We start from the raw sequence: 17,600 nt of genomic DNA, 5'->3' as shown, positions 1-17,600 counted from the left end.
GGCAGCCAGATTGGAGGTCTCGAGAGAGACTGGGGGTTACTCAGCCAATTAGGACGTCTCTGGCACGAGCTGACAACCGGGAGGAGGCACAGCTGCCGGATAAGGGCCCGATAAGCGCGCACCGGTTATCTGGCCCTAGGAAGTGGTCGCCCAGGGTGGCGGGACCCAAAGCCGGAGGGACTTACCCCATCGTCTGCCGTCCGGGAGGTTGGTCCGTGGCTGAGGTGTGTATGGCCGCGGCGGTGGAACTCGAGGGGGCCCGCACGGCGTGAGCCGGGGCCCTCACCTTGAGCCCCACGTTGGGCGCCAAATGTAAGAACGCCGCGGCAAGACAAAGAGAGCGTCGGAGTATCAAGAGGCTTTTGTTGGGCAATCGCTCCCAGGCAGAGCTCCCAGGCGCGAGCAGGGGGAAAGCAGGAGTCTGCAGCCTGCGGGAAGGGGGGGGCGACACCTATATACCCTGGCAGCTACGGACTTGGCGGGACCTTTCCATATACGGTTAGGGTCGGGCTCTAGGGTGCTGGTTGGACTTTCTGGTCTCGTGCCAGTTTTTGATTGGCCGGAGTCTTGGCTCCTTTGTGTCCATCAGTCTGCCTGGCAACAGGCCATTGATTGGTGGATGTCTGTCCCTGGGACTTATCCGGGACTTTCCGGCGGGGGCTTCTCTGTCAGCATTTTCCGGCTGGCGCTTTCCCGCCTGTGGTCAGCGTGACCTTTCAATACCCAACTGGTTGGCCTAGAAACAGCAGGATTCGTCTAGAAAAAGGCACAGACCTCCCTTCTCTGCAGTGAGTGGATCTAATCCCCTTCTATTTTGTAATATGGTGGCCACCAAGGAATCAAAATTGATTTTGGATAGTTATTAGGCCTTGAGCTATTTCCTGGAGGCTGCCTGATAGGTCTTTAGATAGTGTCTGGTAGTTTTGGATGGAGTTGGTTAAGCTGGCGGTTCCTGTTCCAATTCCAGTCGCTGTTCTTTGTCCTACTAAGAGGAGAATGAAATGAACGGCTTGTTTTATTCACTTGTGGATGAGAGGAATAGGCAAGGGTTGATCTTTGGGGGCTATTAAAATGTTTGGACTGGAGTATACCAGGGTGCAGGTCCCGGTCCAGTTAGTAGGTGGACAGAGGTATGTAGACATCCCACACAGGAAAAATAGGCCAGGTGTCGTAATATAGCAGCTGAAGTCAATGGCGAAGAGAAGTCAAGGGGGTTTTGATCGTTCAAGGATGCTCAGAGACCCCACTAAGGTGGCCCCAACGATGGGAGAGATGGAGGAATATGCTGAGGGAAACCGCCCTGTAAAGGTTAAAGAGTGTCCTGTAGGACCAGAAACATTATATATAGCCTTTCTAGTTGCAAAGAGTAAGGTGGAGGTATGGTTGCACATGGAGCTTGGGATTGTGCCCATGGGTTGGTCATATGAACTGTTTTGGGAATTTCTGGATATGCAAAAAGGAGCTGGTTGTAACAGTGTTACTCTCTGGGTGATAGGGCCTCCTATTGGAGGTTTTCCGTTGAAGGAGGGAAGTTCAGTGAGTAAAGATTCTAAGTGAAGTGAAATCGCTCAGTCGTATCCGACTCTTTTCGACCCCATGGATGAAGGAGCCTGCACCAGGCTCCTCCGTCCGTGGGATTTTCTAGGCAAGAGTACTGGAGTGGGTTGCCATTTCCTTCTCCGGGGCATCTTCCCAACCCAGGGATCGAACCCAGGTCTCCCGCATTGTAGACAGACGCTTTACCATCTGAGCCAGATTCTAAGAGTATGTCTGAATTTCAAATTTGGTCACTAGTGTGAAGATATTTAAGATATGAGATGACTAAAGGCTCCCCATGGTATGAGTGGTGTAGGGACATGTTACCTGTGGTCCAGTCGAGGATGGATGTGGGAAGGGCTGAATCTCCCAGAGGAGTTACAGATAGATATATCCAGCAGTCTTTAGCCAATTGTGTGTTGGAAGCATTGAGAAGGGTATGGGTTAAATTAAGGGTCTGGAATAGATAGTTGAGGTTAGGATTTTGAAGGAGTTCATGGGTCAGAGGAAGAAGGGAGGATAAGAAGATGTTAAACAACATTTGGGAAAGTGAGTATAAGATAGATTACTATGAAAAAGCTGAGCGCCAAAGAATGGATGGTTTTGAACTGTGGTGTTGGAGAAGACTCCTGAGAGTCCCTTGGACTGCAAGGAATCCAACCAGTCCATCCTAAAAGAGATCAGTCCTGGTGTTCATTGGAAGGACTGATGATGAAGCTGAAACTCCAATACTTTAGCCACCTGTTGCGAAGAGCTGACTCTTTGGAAAAGACCCTGATGCTGGGAAAGATTGAGGGCAGGAGGAGAAGGGGGCGACAGAGGATGAGATGGTTGGATGACATCATCGACTTGATGGACATGGGTTTGGGTGTACTTCGGGAGTTGGTCATGGACAGGGAGGCCTGGCGTGCTGCGGTTCATGGGGTCGCAAAGAGTCGGACACGACTGAGCTACTGAACTGAACTGAACTATGGAAAAGAATTGGATTTCAAGGGGTAAAAGTTATAAGAGGTCCCCTGCAGCCACAGGGTGAAGATGTAATCTTTAACGTGTTCAAACGTCGATCCTTGAGGACTCGAGACCCAGATATCTGCCAGAAGTTGTTCCAGGAATAATTGCAGCCGTGAAACCAACAGGCTCATCCATCGCCAGTTGGGGCCAGTGGAAGCCGTGCGAACTTTAGAGTTGTAGGGCCTGTGTGAGAAACTTGGTAACCATTAATCTGGCAAGCATTTTCATCATTGGGCTTCATAACCTTTTTTAACTGAGTGATGTATACCCAAGGCGTGATTTCTTTTAATTTTGCAGTGGTAGGGGTCAGCAGAATTACCGTGTAGGGACCTTGCCATTTTGGGGTTAGATCTGAGTGGGACTGAGTTGTCATATAAACTCTGTCTCCTATTTGAAGGGATGGGTATGGAAGATTGGGATGTGGTTGAGGAAGTCATCCATATGTTGCCAAAGGGCATCTCGTATCTGGGCAAGTAAAGGAAAAGGAAGGTGGGATGGCAGTTTGGGACTGTCCTGGGAAGGGGGAAGACCCAAAGGTATTATGGGCCTCCCATACATGGCCTCGAATGGACTGATATTTAAGGGTGTTTTTTTGGTAAGGCCTGGACCTTTAATCGGGCTAAAGGGAGGAGTTTAGTACAGTCTTGATGAAATTCTATTGTTAATTTGGTAAGAGTTCTTTTAGGACTCAGCTCTCTCAATCTTACCGGACGACCAGGGATGATAAGGAATGTGAAACCTCTAAGGAACTTGAAGGGCTTGTGCAATATTTTGGTTGATTTGGGATGTGAACTGGGGCCCATTGTCAGACTGGAGGGAGGAAGGCATTCCAAACCTGGGGAGGATTTCAGTAAGAATAAGGTGAGCCACAGTAGGGGCTCGTTTGTTAGTAGTCGGGAAAACCTCAATCCATCCAGAAAATGTATCTATGAAGACTAGGAGAAATTTAACCCTTTTTATGGGTGGCATGTGGGTGAAACCTGAGTTAGGAATCCCCTCTCCCTCCAGATTGTAATGTTAGAATGTAATATGTTATAGACATACTTGGAGTCAGTGTAAATGTTTATCTTTTGGTCTTTGGCTAGGATCAAAGCTTGTGTAAGAGCTATCAGTTCAGCCTGCTGTGAGGATGTGTGAGCCGGGAGTGTGGCTGACTTGATGAGGCAAGGGGGGATTGTCGGGCTGTCCCTGAACTATAGTGTATCCAGCCCCGAATGGGGCTTGTTTCTGGGCACTGCCCTCTGTGAACCAGGATGAGACTGTGGGGTCAGTAAGGGGCTGATCAGTTATATGTTCAAAGGGATTAAGTGTCACACAGTCATGAGATAGGTGTCCTGCTTCTGGATCTGGTGTAGGGAGTAAGCTAGCAGGATTAAGAGGTTTACAAGGCATAAAAGAAAGGGATGGGTCAAGGAGGTGTGCCTGGAGGATTTGTAGTTGAGCAGGAGGCAGAGAAAGGAAAGCCCGATTAGAGTAAATCTTTGAAGGAACGAGGTGAGCATACATTTAGAGGAGCATTTCCGGTTAGTTTTTGGGCTTCAGGTATTAAGAGGGTGGCTGCAGCTAAGGCCTGGAGACAAGGTGGCCATCCGAGCATGATGGGATCGAGTTGTTTAGATAAGTAAGCTAGAGGCCCCCTTGCCCCCCCCCCCCCCCCTTTTGGCACAGAATCCCTAAGGCATGTCCTTGTCGAGAATGTAGAAAAAGGAAAAAAGGCTTGGTGTAATCAGGTAAGTAAAGAGAAGGGGCCTGTAGTAAATGTTTGATGAGAGTTGGTATGGGGGTGTGGAGAGAGGTGGGGGCCAACAAAGGTCCATCTAAGTTTCCTCGAGTAGCTTGGTAGAGAGGTTTTGTGTGGAGGGCAAAATTTGGGACCCATATTCAGAAGTTTAATAGACCTAATAGAGAAGAAAGTTCCTTCTTGGTTTGGGGCCTGCGGGTCTGTGTCAAGGCTCGAAGTCTTTGAGCAGGATTATTTTGGATATGGGAGTGAGAAGCAATCCCATGTAACTGACAGTGGTAGAAGCAATTTATGCTTTGGAGAGACTCTCTAGCCCCAGTTGCCTAGGGCATTTAATACTGTCGCAGTGTGGACTAGGCAGTTACAATGAGAGGAACAATAAATCATCTACATGTTGGAGTAAGGTAGTAGAGCCTGAGTCTAAAGTCTGTAGGTCTCTTTGGAGGGCTTGACCAAAAAAATGAGGGCTATCTCTAAATCCTTGTGGTAAAACAGTCCAAGTTAATTGTTGAGATTGATATGTGTCTGGGTCCGTCCAGGTAAAGGCAAATAGGGGCTGTGAGAAGTGGTGTAGAGCTATAGTAAAGAAAGCATCTTTGAGGTCCAGTACTGTGAAGTAGTGTGTCAGGGGAATATGTGAGAGAAGGATGTAGGGATTAGTGACCACGGGGTGTATGGTATTATGGCCTCATTGATCTTGGGAAGATCTTGAACTAGACCCCAGGAGTGGGGTCCCTCTTTGACTGCCAGTATAGGAGTATTATAAGAACAGATAGGCCTCAAAAGGCTGGCTTTGAGCAGTCGGGAGACTTGGTTTAAGTCTTTGTCTGGATTTTGTGGGCAGGGTATACTGAGTTTGGGTTATGACCTGAGAGGGATTTTAAGAAAGACCTGCATGGGGGAATGGTGTTGGGCTACTGATGGGGCTTCGGTGTCCCAGACCTGAGGATCTATCGGGGGAAGGTCATGGGGCAGGTTTTGGGAGTGAGGGCTGGCCACAGGTTCGGGTGTCATTTGGATGCAAAGAAGTGATATGGGATCTAAGAATGGGAGGTTTATAGAAGTTTGTAGCTTAGCCAGAAGATCACGTCCCATCAATGTCATTGGGCATTGAGGAACTACTATAAAAGAATGTGTTAGTGTTGTTTTGCCAAAGGAACAAAGAGGAGGGGTTATTTTGGGATAAAAAGGGATGCCTGAGGCCCCTTCAATGGCCACTTCTGAAGGTTGGAGAGGGCCCCAAAAGGAGGTTAAAAGTGAAAAGGCCGCTCCAATGTCTGTTAGGAATGAGACTTTGTGTTCGGCCACTGTGCCAATTACCCAAAGCTCTGAGTTCATCTGTATGGGGACTTGAGGTCTGGAGCTTGGGTTCCATCACTGGAATAACTCAGGCACAATTGGATCGTCTCTCACCTCATCTGAGGAACCATGGTCTGGGTGCCAGGGCCCCCCTGAATCTGGTTCCCAGCCCATTGTTGTTGGGCCTGGGGTGGACCCTGAGGTTTGATGGGTAGTGTCTGAGGACAATCCTTTTCCAGTGCCCCCATTGTTTGCAGGTGGGGCAGGGTTTGGTGGGTGGCCGGAGGTTTGGGCAGGACTTAGCCCAGTGTCCCGTTTGGTTACATCTGAAGCAGGGGCCTGGAGAGTTAGGTCCCATACGGGTGGGCCAAGGTTGATGGGCCAAAGGGGTTGAATTTTTTTCTCGACTAGCTGCAGCGAATAAAGCATATTTGGCCTTTCTTTCCTTTTCTTTTTTCGCTTCTTCCTCCCCATCGTTGAAAACTTTAAAGGCTGTTTCTAGGAGATCTCGCTGAGGGGTTTCGTGGCCCTTCTCTAACTGGCATAGTTTTTGGCGAATATTGGGGGCTGACTGGCTTATGAACTGGACGTGTAGGTACAGAAGTCCAGCAGGGGTGGAAATATCTAGATTAGTGTATTTTTGGACTGCCTCAGTAAGCCGTGAAAGAAAAAAGGCAGGATTTCCATCTTTTTCTCGAGTCACTTCCCTAATCTTATCGTAGTTAACATGAATGTGAGAGATTTTTAGCATTCCTTCTAGTAAACAAGTGATCATGTGATGTAGGTACTGGATGCTGGCATCGCCTGCTTGATATGTCTACTGTGGCTCAGTTAAAGGGACTGCATCATCAGCCACCAGATTAGTCCTATCTTGGTTATGGAGCTGATCAGCATGAGTCTGGGCTGCCTGCCAGATCGGTTCCTTTTCATCGGGGTTAAAGTGGCGTTTAGGATGTAATAAAGATCATTCCAGGTTAAATGAAATGCTTGGGTAAGGCTGGGGAATTCCTTCCTATATTTAGTAGGATTTTCTGAAAAGGATCCCAATTTTTCTTCAGTTTGGCTCATATCAGTAATTGAGAAAGGCACATGAACCCGTATAGGGCCGTCAAGTTCTGCTAACTCTCTGAGAGGAAAACTGTTTGCTTTGGGTCCTGGCCGATGGAAGGGGGGTTGGAAATCTCTTTTGGGGTTTCGGAGTCATCGCTTCCTGTTTTGGAGGAGGAAGGGCTAGGGTGGGGTCTTGTCTCTGGAAGCCTCATCTCTAGGGCGGTAGGGAGGAGGCTCATCTGCTGGATCAAAATCGGGGGCTGAGGGTTTAGTGGGCCTTTTGGGGGCTTTAGATTTAGATTTTTTTGTAGTGGAGGGGGAGAGAGAGCAGAGGAGGATTTGATAGGTAGAACAGTCCTTGTAGAGAGAAGGATGGCTTTTAAGGTCCCAGAAAGCTTGAATATAGGAGACCTCCAACCATTTGCCATTCCATTTGAAGAAGTTTGTGAAATCTGATAAAATATTGAAATTGAAAGTCCCGAGCTCAGGCCAGCAGTTTTGGTTATCCAGTTTGTGTTGAGGCAAAATTTGAGTGCAAAGTGACTCGAGCTTATGAACCTTGAGATCGGTCAAGAGTGGAGGTTTGAGGTTTTGTTTCACGCAGGCCGAGGGAGAGTCCTGCGGGACGGATTGGCTTGACCCCATAGCAAATGGCTAGCGACTACCCGGTCGAGAAAAAAAGTCGTCATCTAATCTTTTGACTGGGCAAAGAGAGACTCTGAAGGAGGGAGGGGCGTCCCCCAAGTACCTCCCCCAGAGGGCCTTTTGACCAGAGGGTTCCCCAGGAACCCGGAAAGAACGATAGTCTATGGCGCCCTAGAGTACCGTCCGAACTTCCCTGGGCTATTGGGTCAGGTGAGGATTCGTGGCAGATGGAGGGAGGTCTAATGGCAAAGGCCTCTGTCCTGGGGTTGGTCAGTCTCACGGAAAAGAAAGTGTAGAGGAAAGAGGAAAAGAGAGAGAGAGACAAATATTCCTTGGGGGACATGGAAAACCCAATAAAGCCCTTACACAGGACTTGTACCACTCACGAAGGCGCAGGGTGTCCTCTCGAGGAGGTCTTGAAAGCCTGGGCAGGAAAGTGAGCTTGGCAGGCTTCCATGCTCTGAAGAGGTGGAGAACGAGAAGGAACCTCAGCCTCCTGGGTTTCGGCACCAAATATGTAGGGTAAGGGAGTTAAACACGAGGTTCAGAAGAAGAACGAGACCAGCACTTTACAGAAACAGATCACCTTTAATGAGGCAAGAAGGGGCAGCAGTCAGATCAGTGAGCTGCTACACTAACCCTAGAAAAGAGTGAGTATATATAGGCATATATGTGGAAATCTATTGTCTTAAGGGGGCCTGTCCTTCTCTGAGGTTGTTTGGAGTAGTTATCTCTTAAACAGCTCGGTCAAGGAATTCTGGAGATCAGCCAGAGCCTGGGACTGCCTGGGAGCTGGGCATAATCAACCTTAATATCCATTTTTTTCTTGGGGTGAGAGAGTTCTTTGTTTTGCATAGAATGGAGAGGACTCGGATGGGAGTTTTAACTCCAGGCTATTTTGACCCATGTAATTTTCCTTCAGTATAGGGTTGCCAAATCTATTTTCAAAAAAGGGGGGTGTACATCTTGGAGTGTTTTTTAAAAGCTTTATTTAGGTATAATTTACATGTAGTAAAGTGTACATCTTTAAAGTGAAATATTGAGACTTTCCTGGTGGTACAGTGGATAAGAACCCACCTGCCAATTCAGGGGACACAGGTTCAATCCCTGGTCCAACAAGATTTCACAAGCCTTGAGGCAACTGAGCCTGTACACCACAACTACTATTTACTTTCCTTTATAATAGATACCTTTACATTTTCTATAATTTATATGATGGAATCCTTAAGTGTTGCTTTTTATTCTGTAATTATTTTATGTGATGTTATATTTGTAATATAGATGTTATATGAGTGGTTCATCACCCTCCTTTTTCTTGGTTCAATCCTCATTAGATATACTGCTATTTAACCATTCACTTGTTCATGACAAACCCAGACAGCATATTAAAAAGCAGAGACATTACTTTGCCAACAAATGTCTGTTTAGTCAAAGCTATGGTTTTTCCAGTAGTCATGTATGGATGTGAGCGTTGGACTATAAAGAAAGCTGAGTGCTGAAGAACTGATGCTTTTGAACTGTGGTGTTGGAAAAAGACTCTTGAGAGTCCTTGGACTGCAAGGACATCAAACCAGTCCATCCCAAAGGAAATCAACCCTGAATATTCATTGGAAGGACTGATACCAAAACTCCAATACTTCAGTCACCTGATGTGAAGAACTGGCTGACTGGAAAAGACCCTGATGCTGGGAAAGATTGAAGGCAGGAGTAGAAGGGGACGACGGGGGATGAGATGGTTGGATGGCATCACTGACTCAATGGATATGAGTTTGAGCAGGCTCCGGACATTGGTGATGGACAGGGAAGCTTGGCATGCTGCAGTCCATGGGGTCGCAAAGAGTCAGACACGACTGAGTGATTGAAATGAACTGAAACATTCACTTGTTTATGCGCATTTTGGATATTTCCAGATTTTGACTGTAGAAAATAAATTGGTGCAAACATTTGTATACAGTTTTTATAAGGATATTTATTTCATTTATTTTTTGGTCAAAGACTATTGCTGTGTCTGAATCATGAGGCACGTGACTATTTAGCTTTTGAAGAAGCTAACAATTTGTGACCTAATAATTGTGTTTTTTTAACATTCTTTCCAGCAGTGTATGAGGGTTCCAGTTTCTCCACATCCTAGTGAATACTTAATTTGGTCAGTCGTTATTAATTTTAGCCCTTTTAGTAAGTTTATCATGCTGTCTCACTGTTTTGTTTTTCTGTAAGAATTCACGATTAGCATTTTTCCCCAGATGTTTGGTCTCTTTTTTCATTTGCTCTATCTTGTGAAATACCCACTTTTATCTTCTGCCTACTTTATGAACTTTGGCATTTTCATGTGGTTTTTTTTTTTTTTTAACAAGTAGGACAAAGATGTACATTGAAGAGTCATCCATCTTCACTTGTTGAATAATGTGATTGTTAAGATTTGCTTTCAGTGCTGGAAGAATGTGTCCTGAGTTTTTTCAGTTTTTATTATGCACAGTGTAATGGACACATGTACCATACATTTTTAAGATTAATATACCCTAGGAATTTCCTGATGGTCTAGCAGTTAGGACTTTGCTCTTTCCCTGTCTGAGGCTCAGGTTCAGTCGCTAGTTGGGGAACTAAAATCTCACAAGCCTCATGCCACACTGCCCAAGCGGGGGAAAATAAAGATTAATCGGCCCCTAATATGTCTTTCATCAATTTCTGAAGTCCAGACTGAATAATAAACCCTTGCTTTGTAGTGTTTGCCCATTTTCCTGCTCCATTATGGGGGATGGTGGGTTGGAGCAGGACTGTTAGATGGATTAAGTGCCATCAGGCTGGACAGTACATCTCAAAAGCCCAGTGTGGAGGGAAATAGGAGGGCAGGGGTCAGTCTCTCCAAGCCTGGGTCAGGCAGACTGGGTTTGCAGCCTAGTTGTTGGGTTCACATCCGATCCCTTTGCCTTGACTCACAGAGAAATGACAGCCACCCACCCTCTACCCTCCCTGACCTCCTGGAGGCAGGGATAAGGAGAGATCCTGTCGCCTGGTCTTTAGAGGAGCTGAGGAGCCGAGGCGCCCGTTCCCCGTTAGGAGGGTGTGGCAGTGGTGACACATTGCGCCCAGCCACCCTGCGCTCCTCACAGTCCAAGCTGATGCCGTGGAACCGCCCTCAGGGCGGCCAGTGCTACAGACACTGAGGTGGCAACGTGGGTTTTCCACCTGAGAATCTGCAGGTGACTTATTGGAGCGCCTTCAGGCTCAGTTCCTGACTGGGATTTGCGGGCAAATCTTCGTGAGAATCAATAAAGAGAGACTGGGACTTGACCATGCAGGGTCCACAGGTTCCATCCCTGGTAGAGGATCTAAGATCTCACGTGCTGCCGGGCAAGCCCATGCATTGCAACTGAAGAGCCAACATGCTGCAACTAAGATCAGACACAGTCAAATACATGAATATTAAAAAAATAAAATAAAAATTAAAAAAAAATAAAAACAAAAAAAAGCACCCCTGACTCAAAGACCCCGCGGGAGTAGATGTGAGTCTTGTCCCCCGCTCCCTTGCTGGGTGCCCTGCAGTAAATTTTGTACTTTCTTTCATCGCCACCAGGTGGCACTAGATCGGCTTTGTGGAGCCAGTGGACTAAGTTGCATTTAGCAACACAAACACTTGGGTGATCCATTGCAGACTGATCCCACAGATTCTAGTGTGGCTCCTTTATGAGGAAGAAAAGCCGCGTCTCTGTCCTTAGAACTGGAATCATCGTTTTCCAGCGACGCTCATTGTGGAGCTTAGCCTTTTCTTTTTCTCCTGAAAGTCTCATAGGGAGAGCCCTTGCCTGTGACTTGCGCGTGTGTCCGAACCACATTACCCAGGATGCTCAGAGTAAAGAGCAGCATGGGTAACGAATGAATTATCAGGAAACAGGCAGTTTCCGTTTAAAGAACACTTCGTTGGGGCGGGGCTTCTGGCCTCTTCCCTAAGGCGGCCGTTTTAACTGCTCTAGGTCTGTTCAGGTCCGGAGGCCTGTTAGGACCGGGCGATGGGACCGAGAACGTTCAATGGGAGGGGCTGTCGTCGCTGCACAGAGACGGGTCTGAGCTTCGGCGACGCCGCCCGGGGACCACCTCGCCCGAGTCTCCCCGCCGTTCCTGGCCCCGCTCCGCCCAGAGTCGCTGGCGGCGGCGGCGCTGAGGGACCAGGCTCAGGTAAACGTCGTCCTCCGGGCTCGCACCGCCCTCACCCCACCGGACACGAAAGCCCCGAGTGCGAGGCTCCTGCTCACGTGCCCGCAGCCCAGGCCGCGGGCTCCAGGACGGTGAGGCGGTCGTGGGTGGGAGCCCTGTGTGTGATGGACTGTGTGATGGCGAGTGGGACAGGGTGATGGGCGGAGGGACCCGCAGTTGCAGAGGCTTGGAGGCCGGACTGGGGCTGGAGGATTCAGGAAACCTGGATCCATCTCATGTCTGCAGGACCCAGACAATGAGAAGCGGAGTCATGCCCGGACTGTCAGGCTGAGGGTTGTATCTTTATTGTCGGGACCTAAGAAGGTGTGGGGAGAAGGACGTGGCAACCCACTCCAGTAGTCTTGCCTAGAGAATCCCATGGACAGAGGAGCCTGGTGGGCTGATGTCCATGGGGTCGCACAGAGTCGGACACGACTGAAGCGACGTAGCATACATGCATGCATTGGAGAAGGAAATGGCAACCCACTCCAGTATTCTTCCCTGGAGAATCCCAGGGATGGAGGAGCCTAGTGGGCTGCCGTCGCACAGAGCCTGTGGGGTCGCACAAAGTCGACACGACTGAATCGACTTAGCAGCAGCAGCAGCAGGAAGGTGTGGAGAGTTTTGGACAAAAAGGGGAACAGGATTTACATTTGCTTTTAAAATGTTTCCCAAGGCTATTCAAAGGAAAAACAGATTTGAGGGGAGTGATGAGAACGCTGAGGCACTAGGAGGTTGAATCTTCGTTCAAGGTCACACTGCTGGTAAGGAGTGACAAAGTGCACGGAGGCACAGAGGTCAGACAGGTCAGACGACCAAACTGAGGTCAGCTGGCTCGGGCTAGGCAAGGATGCGTGTGGGGTGGCATGAGCCTCAACCTTTCTGTCCCCACTGTTACATTTTTCTAAGGTCTGTCTCTTTCCACAGAGTCCCAAGGCTGCAGAAGTACTTAGAGAACAAAACGGTTATGTAGAGGGTGTCTTAGTTCCTTTCTGGCTCTAACCCTCATTCAGATATTTTCTGGTTTGTGGTGTCCGGGGACTCTTAGGTGCGTTTTCCCAATCCTTGGCTCTGGGCACCCTCGAGAAATGCCATGCCCAGAGTCTTAAGTCCATATTAGAGGTTATATGGAGGTATTTCCATTTCTGGAAACCATCGTAAAGTAGTGTGGAAAGTTAACCCAGGAGCTGGTACCGCCATGTGCAAATACTTAGTATTAAAATTAAGGTGGGAGTGTTGAGGAAGCACAGGTTTCCTTATCTGGTATGAACACAAAAAGAAATAGAGGATGAACACCTGAGAAATTGAGCATCTGTTCTGGAGGTATTGGGTGGTTTCGATCAGAGGAGGGAGGTGATATTATCACGGTCTTAAAAAGTTATCTCTGACTGTATGTAGAGTGGAGAACAGACCATGGGAGTGAGAGGAGTGAGGCAAATCCCGGTAGAGGCTACTGACATAGTCTAGGTGAGAGTTAATGGGCCAGAGTTGTGGTTTAGTAGATGAGGTTGATGGAGAAGGAAATGGCAACCCACTCCAGTACTCTTGCCTGGAAAAATCCCATAGACTGAGGAGCCTGGTAGGCTGCAGTCCATGGGGTCGCTAAGAGTCAGACACGACTGAGTGACTTCACTTTCACTTTCATTCATTGGAGAAGGAAATGGCAACCTACTCCAGTACTCTTGCCTGGAAAAATCCCATAGACTGAGGAGCCTGGTAGGCTGCAGTCCATGGGGTCGCTAAGAGTCAGACATGACTGAGTGACTTCATTTTCACTTTCATTCATTGGAGAAGGAAATGGCAACCCACTCCAGTGTTCTTGCCTGGAGAATCCCAGGGACAGGGGAGCCTGGTGGGCTGCTGTCTATGGGGTCGCACAGAGTTGGACACGACTGAAGCGACTTAGCAGTGCAGAGCAGATGAGGTTGAAGTCTGGATGCATGTTCTGAAAAGGGGCAACTAGGTTTTCTAGTTTGGATGGTGAGAAGTGAAACAGAGAAATCAGAGATTACCCCAGGGTGTTTGGTCTTAGATCTGTAGGGATGGAAGCTCCAACTGAGATGAGGAAGTTGATAGTGTGAGTAATAATCACTGGGTTTATCAGAAGCTTTATTTTGACCATATTAAGAGTCTGAGGTATTTCAGGGACCAGTAAGTGGAGGCATCAAATTGGCAGCTGGACTCACAAACTGGGAAATCGAAAGAGGGGTTCAAGTGGAGCTATCCAAAATGTGGTAGCTACTATGTGGACCCAAGTGAGTGAGCTGTGGTCACATCTAGGAGGTATAATCTTCATGTTACAGTCCTAATGCTGTTCAGGGAGCAGGAAGTGGAGGATAGAGGCTGAGCACTGGGGCTCTTGCTTGAGTACCTGAGTGATGGTATTGGGTTTCTTGGTGGCTCAGATGGTAAAGAATCTGCAGTGCAGGAGACCTGGGTTCAACCCCTGGGTCAGGAAGATCCCCTGGAGAAGGGAATGGCAACCCACTCCAGTATCCTTGCCTGGAGAATTCCATGGACAGGAGCCTGGCAGGCTACAGTACATAGGGTTGCAGAGTCAGACACAACTGAATGACTATCGCTTTCACTTTTCAAATGCAGTTGAGGGAGGTATATGGCCATAAAGGTAGGGTGTGTCAGACATGAGAGCCTGGTAAGTGGCCAAGGCTTCCAAGAGAAGAGTAGATATGAGTTGGATGCCAAGGCATAGCAGTGATTGAGGCAGGATGACATGCAGACCAGAGCTATTGCTTCTTCACTTCACTAGGGACTCAACAAGATTTTGTGAGGATTTTAATGGGGTCTGGAGTGATTCATTCGGCCTGGTGGATATGGACAGAGGCAAATACTGTCATTTGTGGTAATTAGTGGGATTGGGGTGACTTGAGAAGGCTGTCATTGCTGAAGGACAGCGAGAGCTGCACAGAAATGGAAGAGGGCCATGGGCATCCAAGATTGACTGGTGGGTTTGTGTGGCTTAGTCTTAGGCAAGGAGCAGCCATGCAGGAAGAGAGGCCATAGAAGGCTTAGATGTTTCCACCCTCAATGGGTGCTGTGGGAGGTCTAAGCTAGTATTGAATCCTGTCTGAATTTGCTGAGCAAACCTGGGTGCTTTCTGCAAGGTTGTATTTTAAGACCTTAAATTAAGGACTTCCCTGGTGGTCCAGTGGTTAAGAATCCACCTGCCAATGCAGGGGACACAGGTTCGATCCCTGGTCTGGGAAAATCTCACGTGCCACAAGGCAATAAGCGGGGCACCACAACTACTGAGCCCATGTTCTAGAGCCATGAGCTGCAGCTGCTGATCCCTTGTTCAGTTATACTTCTCCTGAGAGGAGTGGGCTCACCTTGATGAGGTTCAGGGACACTTGTACCTTGATGCTGGGGAACCTTGAACTTAAAACCTTCCTGGATGAGGTCATCACACCTACCTCTGTGTCCAGAGGTATTCCCTGCTCTCTCTTTTCACCCTAGAGCCTGGTCTGCCCTTCCTACATCAGAACCACGGACAGTGTGTCCTTCCTCAAGTCCCTAAGTAGGTGCTGGGGTTGGTTGGATAAGGTGTGTGCACTGCCCTCTTCTCTCCTTGAAAAGCCCCAACTTCTGCTTCCATGAAGCCTCACAAAGAATGATTCAGGGTCAGCCATCTACTGGTCACTGTAATGGATTCTATTTTGCTTGCCCTCTGCCTGACCTGGTGACTTTGTCCAGATCTAAAGCACTCTAGTACCCTGGATCCTATTTCTCTCTTGTAGCTGACATTTCCTCATGCTTGCCCATGCCAGGATTTGCCATCATTGACATGTTTACTAATTACGTGGACCATCGTCTTTTCTTGCAAGACTCTCTGAAGTTTTCTGTAATAGTTTTCTTTCCTGTGTACTACTGTGTGCTGAGTTATTCTGGCCTAGTACTGGCTGCACTTTGTAACGTCTTTCTCTAAGTAATTGCATCCCATGGTTGCCATGTGTATTTGCTCATCTCGGGAGTAGGATGGAGTGCATTCAGTGGTTCACAAATGACTGTTAATCCAGTCACAGCAAGATGCATCAGGAGGCTCCTGGTCTTAAATGGCATCTCGGGGAGGGCATGACATCCAGGCTGTGTTCAAATTATAGGAGAAGCTTACTGTGTTTGTTTAGTATTTTGTGCCAGTTCTAGCAGCCACACCTCATTTCTGGTGTTGCTTCCCCATTCTTGACATTTTGATGGCTTGTTTACTCTGTCTGTTCTACTCTACATCCCATGAAGGACTAATCCTCACCTCTCTGGATTCTCACCTGCTTTTCTTACTGCTCCTTCTGCAGTGCTCTCCAATGTTGACTTTTACATATTGTGTCATGAGGTGTGCACCTATCTGAATAGTCCTTGAGCACAGACTATTCTATTGCAATTGGATATTCTTGGTCCTGGACTTACCCTTCTACTCTAGTGGTCATGTGTCACCAGCAAACGGGAGCCCTCTGGAAATTATTTGCAGATAAACTGGTTGTAGGCCCTGTTCTCCTCCAGATATCCCATTCCATAGCTGTGTCCTTCACCTTGCGAGGCCTTCCCCATTCTGTGCTCTTTATTTCCTAGTACAGCAAAGCGGCCTGATCCTTAGCCTGCATCACCTCCCTGGTCCTGTAGACAATCCCATGGACTTGAGTTTGTGTTCAGGTGGCCCTCTCCAACCATGTACTGTGTTATCTAGCATCATCTACAAGAGTGCATGATAGAAATGTACATGACTTTGCAATGTGAAGAGGCAACAGAAGTTTTCAGAAGGCAGATGGAAGAGCACAAAACAGAAATACAATGGCATTATAAATTTTAAGTTTCATTATGTGTCTAAACACACATCCATTCTTCTGGATTCCACTAAATAGTATGAAGAACAGAGAGAGAGAGAATGTCTGACATCTAGGACCTGTCTTGACTTCAGCTCAGTAACATTTCCTCATTTTGCCAGGAGCAAATCCATATGGAGAAGATTCCAAGTCTGGGAAGCCACTCTAGATGGCTCATCATTTTCCTGTGTTCCCTTTTTATGGAACCTGAATACAAGGTCACTGCATACATTTAGTAAATTATCTCTGACAAGGTGTGATCTTGGATCAGAGATAGAGAACAAACACATGGGGTAAAACAAAGGAAAGAGAAGAGGGACAGAGAGGGAAAATGAGAGAGATGAATTATGGTAGAAATGACACATAAATATCAGGAAGTGGCACAGTTCTGAAAATGAGAGACTGTTAGAGTTATATAGTTTGTGAACATGGGAAACACTATAATATTTTAGGTCAATTAATTCTTCAAGGTATAGAGAATGAGAAGCAGTTCATGAGAAAGAATAAGAAGCAAGCTATAAAGAGTGAAACTATGATCTAGACTTATGAAAATCCAGATTCTTAGACAGATGGGAAGGTATGATAAATCTTCAACAATGAAAATTTAAAATGGACATAACTGAAAGTAAGTTAACTGAGGGAAAATACATTTTCTAACACAATTGAAGTGAGATAGTTTTCAAAGGAGAATAATCAAAATAGAACTCTAATAAAGATTTATTTATATAAGTCTACTCACAATTTATCCACACATCTCAGCCATGGGATAGATATCCATATATAATTGCAACTACCATTGTTTCGCACAAGTTGACTTAAATTCCAGGTTTTCCGTGTTCAATACAGTGCTTAGATTAAGCAGTAGTTTGCTTCTAAGTACATCTGATTATCTCTACTTTTGTTTATTTGAAATTAAGTGCATCATTTTGAGTAAAGTCTTTTGCTTATTTACTTTGATTTTATGGACTAATCTTTTGCTCTTCTTCTCATGCTATTAACTTGGGGGCTTACTCTCTGAGTCTGTGAAGAATTGATACTGATGCTGCCTTTGTATATAGGTGTTACTTCTGCCCTCCTGACAGGGACCTCATTTGGACAGACCTATGACATAAGCCTAATATCTACCCAGTATTCTACCTGATGAATACTTAGGCAGTGATGCTTTAGATTTTCACACAAAGGCACACACATATACAACAGCCAAGTTTATAACTGTACAGCATGATTATTTACTGTTCAGTGTTTTGGTGTTCTGAGGTAGGAACTGTTGTAGAAACATAATTTGAAATAAAATG

The sequence above is a fragment of the Cervus elaphus genome, chromosome 4, assembly GCF_910594005.1.
Source record: "Cervus elaphus chromosome 4, mCerEla1.1, whole genome shotgun sequence".
Classification (NCBI taxonomy): Eukaryota; Metazoa; Chordata; class Mammalia; order Artiodactyla; family Cervidae; genus Cervus; species Cervus elaphus.
This window is presented reverse-complemented; position numbering follows the sequence as displayed.